This window comes from Triticum urartu, chromosome 7A, assembly GCF_056163025.1.
Source record: "Triticum urartu cultivar PI428250 chromosome 7A, HENAU_Tu73, whole genome shotgun sequence".
NCBI classification, from domain to species: Eukaryota; Viridiplantae; Streptophyta; class Magnoliopsida; order Poales; family Poaceae; genus Triticum; species Triticum urartu.
The window spans coordinates 476,402,416-476,412,043 of NC_141879.1; the positions used below are offsets into that span (position 1 = coordinate 476,402,416).

General features: G+C 47.3%; 1 long non-coding RNA gene across 1 annotated transcript; it reads right to left on the minus strand.

Annotated features, from left to right (window-relative positions):
- Nucleotides 1-1,874: 1,874 nt before the first annotated feature.
- Nucleotides 1,875-5,305, minus strand: LOC147960032 (uncharacterized). Its single transcript, XR_015611916.1, has 3 exons — nt 4,690-5,305; nt 3,492-3,553; nt 1,875-2,199 (listed from the first exon to the last, which is right to left on the minus strand). It is a non-coding gene; the product is annotated as an uncharacterized LOC147960032 (long non-coding RNA).
- Nucleotides 5,306-9,628: the final 4,323 nt, after the last annotated feature.

A 9,628-nucleotide genomic window follows, 5' to 3' on the forward strand; every position in this document is an offset into this window, starting at 1 on the left:
ATCCGAAAGTTTTATACATCACTGTGAGATCTGTTTCTCCTCGCACCAATATAAGAGATTTGACATTGGATAAATAGTCTATGCCATTAGCCCTCTGATAAACCGGAAGAGCATGTTACCTTCATAATTACGCTCTGGTTTAACAGTGTCTGATCAATCCTGTGCTAGCATTACCTTCTTTCTCATTATACTAGTCTCCGGGTTGTATCATTTATTATATCAGTACGTTTCTTACTCCCTTGTCTCTTGTGTATGATCATGCATAATTTATAAACCGGCCTTTCATTTTCAGTTTGTTCGCTTTGCAATGGCCAAACAATTCACTGCCTGCAACTGGGCTCGTTCCTGGGTTACTGAGGCTCAACTGGATGAGATGGTCAGCATTGGCTCTCTGCCTAAGAAAACTGAGATTAAATTGCGAGTCCCAGGATCTGAGAATCCTCCAACCCCAAGACAAGGCGAAGTGGTAATCTTTGTTGACCATATAGGCCGTAGTTTCAAACCGCCAGGGTTAAGATTTTATCGAGATGTGCTTGCCAGCTTCCAACTGCATCCACAAGATATTGGTCCCAACAGGGACGGAGCCAGGATTTGAACATAGGGGGGGCGACAGAGATAGCTATCACAGATGTAATATGTATATCAAGTCTCACATAAAATTGCAATGTATATTCTGTAATGGTTGCACAAGCAAAAAAATTATGAGAAAATAATGCATGTTTTTCAACCGGTAGTCAATTAGCACATTGAATGCTGATTTACAGTGCAACGTTCTAACCTGAAGTAAATGGCTTGAAAAGAGCAATGCGTTCTATCTTTTCTATTAATTTTTTGTCTAGGAAAGTACAGCTAAACCGAGATAAAAGATAGACTATATCTCTATCTATCATCAAACCATAATAATAATATGTTCATGTAAAATACAATCAATACTACATTATACCTCAGAAACGATCTATTTCTGCCATAGAAGATGGCGTGCAATTGCGGCATGCCGGCAACGCTGTGGCAACATCACTTTTTTGCTCGAGTTTGGACGCAAAGGAGATACAACGGTGACAAACAATAGTGCTTCCTACTTCCTGGCGGAGGCTCGTGCCAAGAAGAGAGCGGCAGCTATTGGGAATTTTGGATCAAATCGTGTGAGCCAGTTGTTAATGTCTGTAGTCTTACAATTATGCCTTCTACAGATTGAAAGACAATCAAATCTAATGCTCAAAGTAAAAAACTTAACCTTTTTCCTCATTTTGTTTGGTTGATCATCCGTACGGCCGGCCGGCCAGAATAAGCTATTGAATCGACAAAACAACGCTTGTGTCATCTTTCCTTCTCGACGGATAGATTCAATAGAAGATCTTGCAGGCAGCCGGCGGCAGACTCAGATCGCAGGAGCAATTTTTAGCAGGTTGGACACGAAAGGATTCAAGAAGACCTATGTGTACTAGTACTTCCTAGCCTGGCCCCTTTGATTCCGTGGTGGGCTACTTTCCCTTTTTCTTTTACTCGAATTTGGGCCTTTTTTTAGGCAAACTGGAATTTGGGCCTGGTTGCAGGCGATTGGACAACAATACATGGGCCCTGACTATGGTAGGCGCATAGGGGGGGCGAAGCAAGTCACGGGCAGTTTCCTAGCACGAAAATTTGGTGATCAACTGATCGCTATTACGGTGGGACACAATCGTTAGGGGGGTCTCGCCCCCCCTCGTCCCCCCTTGAATCCGTCCCTGGGTCCCAATTCAGTCTTCAACTTATACAATTTCCAAGTCTTCTGTGAAGCCTATTTACAGGAAGAACCAACTTGTGACGCCCCCGATTTAATCGTACACTAATCATACACGCAAACATGTACGATCAAGATCAGAGACTCACGGGAAGATATCACAACACAACTCTACAAATAAAATAAGTCATACAAGCATCATATTACAAGCCAGGGGCCTCGAGGGCTCGAATACAAGAGCTCGATCATAGACGAGTCAGCAGAAGTAACAATATCTGAGTACAGACATAAGATAAACAAGTTTGCCTTAAGAAGGCTAGCACAAACTGGGATACAGATCGAAAGAGGCGCAGGCCTCCTGCCTGGTATCCTCCTAAACTACTCCTGGTCGTCGTCAGCGGGCTGCACGTAGTAATAGGCACCTCCCGAGTAGTAGTAGTCGTCATCGACAGTGGCATCTGGCTCCTGGGCACCATCGTCTGGTTGCAGTAATCGGATATAGGAAAGGGGAAAAGGGGAAGAAAAGCAACCGTGAGTACTCATCCAAAGTACTCGCAAGCAAGGAGCTACACTACATATGTATGGATTGGTATCAAATGGAATAAGGGTATCATATGTGGACTGAACTGCAGAATGCCGGAATAAGAGGGGGATAGCTAGTCCTTTCGAAGACTATGCTTCTGGTAACCTCCATCTTGCAGCAGGAGAAGAGAGTAGATGGTAAGTTCACCAAGTATCATCGCATGGCATAATCCTAACCGATGATCCTCTCCTCGTCGCCCTGTGAGAGAGCGACCACCGGTTGTATCTGGCACTTGGAAGGGTGTGTTTTATTAAGTATCCGGTTCTAGTTGTCATAAGGTCAAGGTACAACTCCAAGTCGTCCTGTTACCGAAGATCACGGCTATTCGAATAGTTTAACTTCCCTGCAGGCGTGCACCACATAACCCAACACGCTTGATCCCATTTGGCCGGACACACTTTCCTGGGCCATGCCCGGCCTCGGAAGATCAACATGTCGCAGCCCTACCTAGGCACAATAGAGAGGTCAGCACGCCGGTCTAAATCCTATGGCGCAGGGGTCTGGGCCCATCGCCCATTGCACACCTGCACGTTGCGAGGGCGGCCGGAAGCAGACCTAGCCTAGCAGGCGTTCCAGTCCAATCCGGCGCGCGCCGCTCAGTCGCTGACGTCACGAAGGCTTCGGCTGATACCACGACGTCGAGTGCCCATAACTGTCCCCGCGTAGATGGTTAGTGCGTATAGGCCAGTGGCCAGACTCAGATCAAATACCAAGATCTCGTTAAACGTGTTAAGTATCCGCGAATGCCGACCAGGGCCAGGCCCACCTCTCTCCTAGGTGGTCTCAACCTGCCTTGTCGCTCCGCCACAAAGTAACAGTCGAGGGCCGTCGGGAACCCAGGCCCACCTCTACCGGGATGGAGCCACCTGCCCCTTCAGCCCCCAACTCCGAACAATACCACAGGTAATGTAATAGTGCAAAGTATATAGTATATGCCCGTGATCACCTCCCGAAGTGATCACGGCCCAGTAGTGTAGCATGGCAGACGGACAAGAGTGTAGGGCCACTGATGATAATCTAGCATCCTATACTAAGCATTAGGATTGCAGGTAACGGTAACAACAGTAGTAGCAAGGACATGCTATGCATCAGGATAGGATTAACGGAAAGCAGTAACATGCTACACTACTCTAATGCAAGCAGTATAGAGAAGAGTAGGCGATATCTGGTGATCAAGGGGGGGCTTGCCTGGTTGCTCTGGCAAGAAGGGGTCGTCAACACCGTAGTCGATCAGGGGTACCGGCAGCGGTCTCGGGGTTTACCGGAAAGAAGTAACGGAGGGGGACATAATAAATAACAGAGCAAACAAAGCAACACAAAGCATAACATGGCAATGCACGGTGCTAGTGGTGACCTAACGCAACATGAGGTAATACCGGTGAAGGGGGGAAACATCCGGAAAAATATCTCGGGTGTTTCGCGTTTTCGGACAAATGAATCGGAGGGGGAAAGTTGCGTGTTCACTATGCTAGGGATGCGTGGCGGACGAACGGACTGCGTATCCGGGTTCGTCTCGTCGTTCTGAGCAACTTTCATGTATAAAGTATTTTCATCGGAGTTACAGATTATTTTATACAATTTTTTAAAGTTTTATTGATCTTCAGGAATTTCTGGATTTAATAATAATAGGAAAATAAAAGGTTAAAGTGTTATGGGTACACACAGAGTGTACCCAGCTATTTGCATTTGAGGCCGACAGTGGGCCCAGTCAACTGCCCAGTCAGCAGTTGACTGGTCAAAAGTTGACTTGGGGCCCACCTATTAGTGACTAGACTTAGTTTAGACTTTAATTAAGTTATAATAAATAGCAGTGGGGGCCACTAGTCATAGGGCCATCTAACTAATGTAATAAAACAAAGCAAACAACAAAAAGAAATCTAACAGGGGCTAATCCCCCGATTACCTATGCCGCCCCAATCCTGCGGTGGCCCGAGGCCATGGCTGGGGCTCACACGACCGCTCCTAGAGGAGCGCCGGCGGCCATCGCCCAACGCATGGGGCGGGGGTGCAGGAGGAGGCCCCGGGCAGGAGCGGCCTGGCGGAAGTGGCCAGGCGCCGGCGGTGCAAGGCAAGGCGGGCGGCGCAGGCGAGCGAAGCCGGTGGTAGCGGCAGCAGTCAGCAACAGCGGCAGGCGGGGAGGGAGCATGGCGCGAATGGCAGGCAGCAAGTAGCAGAAGAGCAGCGAGCAGAGCCGCATGGGCAAAGCAGCAGTAGCAGCAGGCGGACGCGCACGGGAGGTCAAGGGCGCGACGCGCGACGACCAACTGGCAAGGGCGCACGTACAGGGAGCTCGGGCGCAACCATGACGACCCCGGGTGAGCACGGGAACGGCGACTAACGGAGTAGATCGAGGGCGCAAACCAGGGGGATCGAAGGAGGAGCTCACAGAGGGGCTCGTGGACATGTCCGGAAGGCGCGGGGGTGGCCAGACGAGTAGATCGACGCGGCGGCCGAGGCAGACGCCCGCGAAGGGAACACACGTGCGGGGCGTCGCAGGTGCTCCCCGGCGTCGATCTAGTGGTGCAGACGAAGTAGAGGATCACGGCGGTCCTCCTGGACATCTTCTTTGCCGGCGAGAAGCACGGTGGTAGCGGGATCGACGCGACGATGACGACCGCGGAGCTCGGGCGTGGTTCAGATCGAGGGAGAGAGACGAGGAAGAAGAATGAGGGGATTAGGGTTCGGGGCGTCGCGAGGCAAGTCTTGTAGGCGTCGGGGAGGCTGCGGGATGGCCGGCACGTCGATAGTTCCGGCCATGGTGGCCTGGATGTCTGCCACGCCCCTCCCCTGCCTCCTGTAGCGGGAGGTGGGAGGAGAGGTGGCGGTGGGCTGGGCCGGAGGCACTATGACCACATATGGTCCTGTGGCCCAGTAGTTTTAGGCCCCTTTTCATTTCCCTTTTATTTCAAATTCCCTTTTTTTTTTGAAAAATGTTTGGCCACAAGATGTCTTTTGTAAAATATGGGGTTGTGCCACATAATTACCTTACAATAATTAGCAGTGTCAAAAAAAGGTTTTGTGAGCATTAGTATTCATTTGAATTTTGCATAAATGTGAATGCGTTAAAAAGGTTGTTTCGGGCACTGCTTTAAATAGGTTAGGGGCAATTCAATATCTCAAATAATATTGGTTTCTTCATGACAATTAGCTAGTGAATTTTGCAACCCAGCGAACATTTTTGTTTTACCGCTTGAAGAAATGATAATCCGACTTTATTTTAATTTGAATTTGTATTCGGTTAGGAACAAGATGAGGTTTAGATAAATTAATTGCGATGACATGGCACCATTAGGGTGTGACTACTGTAGCTTAACTACCGGGGTGTTACACAACTGCAGAATTGTTCTGGGATTTCTTTCACTTAAACCGGCGCACGGAGTTTGTGAATGGCCCGAATACAGAGCTTGGTGGTGTCTCAATTCAAAAGCGGAAAGAAGTGAAATTTCCTCATGCCAAACACCATAGCCATCCAATGGAATGGAACCAAACATGGTTCTATTGCAAAGACACTTCGCCTGAAGATGAGAATCCCCTCCCCGGCTTCCGAGATCATAGATTATCCAATACTCACCCAATGCCACAACGCCTGAGCTCCTCAGAAAGGGCAAAATACGCTCCTCAAATCGCCAAGCTCCGGGTTTATGGCAAACGGTTTAACAGGTGTGGATTTTGTACGCTGTTGGATATCCTGGAGTATCTTGCCGGTAAGCCGGCGTGCCGGTTTAATGTGCGAATATACCGGTGAGGTTGACGATCCTCAACGCCACTGCAACATCCAATTATCTGAGGAAGAAGTTACTGAAGGGGTAAAGAAAATTCTGAATGAATCAGAAATGGTCTGTAGTCAAACCGGTCTGAATCCCTTCTACACCAAGAACAAACCGCCTGCTGTAAGCATTACACTTCCTCTTCATCTTTAATATCTTTGACTTATACAAGCTGTAACCCTTCTTCTTTATATGTATAGGGTGATGACCCTTTCTGGAAACGAAAATCCATAGAGAAAGCGGCAAAACCAACTGGAGATAAAGTGGCCAAACCAACCCGCCCGAAGACCAAAGCCGTAAAACGGACATCAAAGCGGAAAACGGCTGACCGGATTTCTATGGAACTTGATGATGATACTGATGACCCAGAAGCTGAGGTAGAACTTGACTCACTTGGCTCTCTTTTTATGCATCTTGTTAACAATGATCTTCCTCAGGAGGCCGAAGCTAGTCAGGCTGAGGACGTAGAGGTAATTACCCTTTCCTCCGGTTCAGACTCTATGCCAACACAAAAAACTCGCCAAACAATCCGAAAAGTAAGCTTTTCTCATCCTCTTGCTCACTTGGATCCAACATTTATTTTGAAGACTCAACAGCATGAGGCTCGCCGGACAACTCGGCACAGTGGCCAACAGGTCACCTCTACCGGTTTACCTGATACTCCGGTTCGGAAGCGTCGGTCTAAGGTCTTTCCTACTTCTGACCATTCTTACCCCAAGGCAGGTTATTTCAGACAGCCTCTTAATCCGTCCGATTCAAATTATCAGGTGACACCTCCTTCCTCTTCTGGTGAATCGACAGCAACTCAACTCCCCCCTTTGAAAACTGTGGCTGGGTGAGTTACGAAAAACCTTTCCTTTCAATGCGCCCTACATCTTTTGAACAGGATGTTAACCCTTTTTATTCTGTTTGCAGGGCCAAAGCCAGACCCAGCAAGAAAGCTCGGGTCACCAATCCGCCAGAAGACCCTATTGCTGAAGAAGAAGAACCAAGAGTTGAACCGGAGCAAATAGGTGAACCGGAAGGCCTCCATCCTGAAACAACTTTTGATGATCCGCCCCTTGACGGCCAACATACTGACGAACCCACAGATGCTGAGCCTGCCGCCCCTGATGCTGAACCAGCAGAACCAAACCGGGCTAATCCAATGAAAGACACTGAAATTCCATCATCATCCGCCCAAAATCCTGAAGGACAAGGCGATGACGTTATTATTACTGGAGCAGGCCACAGTTCTCCTGGTAATCCCGTCATCTTGGCTCAGTATAGTGCCAAAGAAGAGCAAATTGCCAGGGATAAAGGTAAATGGAGCAGCGAGTTATCAAACTTTGCTCATCTTAACGCTGATGAGCTTCATTCCGGCTTCTTGAACCGTCTGCACTCAAACCGGGAGTATGAAGCCGGTTTGGTGAATTTGATGAAAGAACGATATGAGGTAAATTCTTCTCCCTTGCACATTGATTTATAGCTGAAATACTATTCTAAGTAGCCCCCAAAGGCCGTTTTATGATTGTCAATCATAAACCGGGTCTTTGTAACACTTTAAGCATCCCATCATTAATCCTTGCCAAGGCATGTATTCAATCATAGATAAAACTCATGTTTGAAAAATTAGATAACATTCTGTAGCATAGCCCCCAAAGGTCGGTTTAACTTGGCAAGTTAATCCGGTTTTTATTGCACACCGCCAGTTTAGAACAAACGTACATTAGCCCCCAAGTGTCAAGGACAATGCTTGCATTGTTCTGTAGACTTGCATAGAAGGTAGTATTTGAGAGCAAATAAGCATTAGCCCCCAAGTATGAAGTGGATAACTTGTTATATGCTTTATACTTAGTGCCTATATATGTTGTTTTGTTGAAGATACCTTCAATGTTGTAGGCTGAGCTGAGAAGCAAAGATGCCAAAAACTCTGACTTGCAAGAAAATGTGAAGTCGCAACAAGCCGAAGCTGCAAAGGCCAAAGAGGAGCTGACCCGGGCCCTGGCGGGAATGGAAAAATTGAAAGAATCCTTCAATCAAGATCGTGCTGCATGGGAAACCGAAAAAGCCGGTTTGACCAAAAGAGCCGTAGATGCCAAGGAAGCCCTGAAACCGGTGGCTGAAGAACTAGCCAGTTTGAAGCGCCAAATCAACGCTATGACCTCTGCTATCTTGGGTAAGTATCTGCTTATGTATGTTGCATCAGTCAATTAATCTTAAAACTGACCACGATGTTGAAAAAAAAATCTTTGGCAGGAACTCGGATCACTCATCTTGGTGCAGATATGCGGATGAAGCTCAAAGCGGCATACACATTGGTTGAGCAGCTATACTTTGGATCTCAGCGAGCCATTAGTACAGCAGCTTATAACAAATCGGCGCCAACGTTGATTAAGGAAACCCTTGAGAAGCTGGGCATGTTACCGGCGCGTATTGCCGAGTTGAAAAGAGCTGCTGCAAGAGCCGGAGCATTAACTGCCCTTATTCGAGCCAAGGCCTGGATTCCAGATCTTGAAGCGGAGGATATCATTAAAGGGTATCCAGGCGTGAAAGAAGACGGTTCAAACTTTGACAATGATGATCTTCGGCGGTTGACCAAACAGATGCGGCCAGCGGCCAGCAAATTAGCTGAAGACACTGATTTGTCCCATTTTCAACCGTTTTATGATGCAGAAGGGAAAAGACAGTCGGCTGAGATCCATGAAGTCAAAGAACTTGTGCCTCCGATTCATAAGCACACTTATGCCCCTGATATTAACCCTTTTGATCTTATCCATGAAGAAGCAGTATTCCAAGCTTTAACCGGAATCGACTGGTCAACGGCTGATTTCCAGCGGCTGGGGCGGGATGAAGAAGTGCGTGCATCAACTGATCCTCAACCGTCAAACCGTTCGTGATGAAGAGTCCTAATCCGGTCGCCGGTTTATATGGCTACTGTGAAAAACAATGGCACTGTTGAGCCGCTTTAAAGCTTCATGTAATAGGATAGCTGAAACTTTGTTTATCTGCCATGCCATCGAGCATGCTTCATAGCCCTTTGTGACAATCTGTGCCGCCCTTCAGGATATATTTTATGCATAGTCTATGATGACTTGCCTTCCTGGGTACCAAAAACTTAAAAGTGTTTAGCGGTTTACCGCTAAACATGTCATAATATCCGAGAAGTATATAGTACTTGAGCTGAATAATCAAGTGTTTGTACAAAAAATAATGTACAGAACATACCTCATTGAGTGAGCAAACATGTATACAGCAAAGGTGTTTAACACCAACCCGATACGTTTGATAATCTCATCTTCATAATGCTGGTCTATCTATTAAACCGGACCGGTACACCTACTGGATTTTCTTCATAACACTGGTGATGTAGACAAACCATACCGGGTCAGTGACCACCGGTTTATAACTGATCATGAGCCAACAGCTGGTGGTTGGAAAGCAAGCCGGATCAAGGATGCCGGTTTATCAAAAAATACTTATGATTGTCAACAAACAAAATTCAAATAGGAAAAATATGCGAGGCTTTTTACGAGCTGCCAGGCTCCAAATCGAGGCTTTTCATGGGCTGCCAGGCCT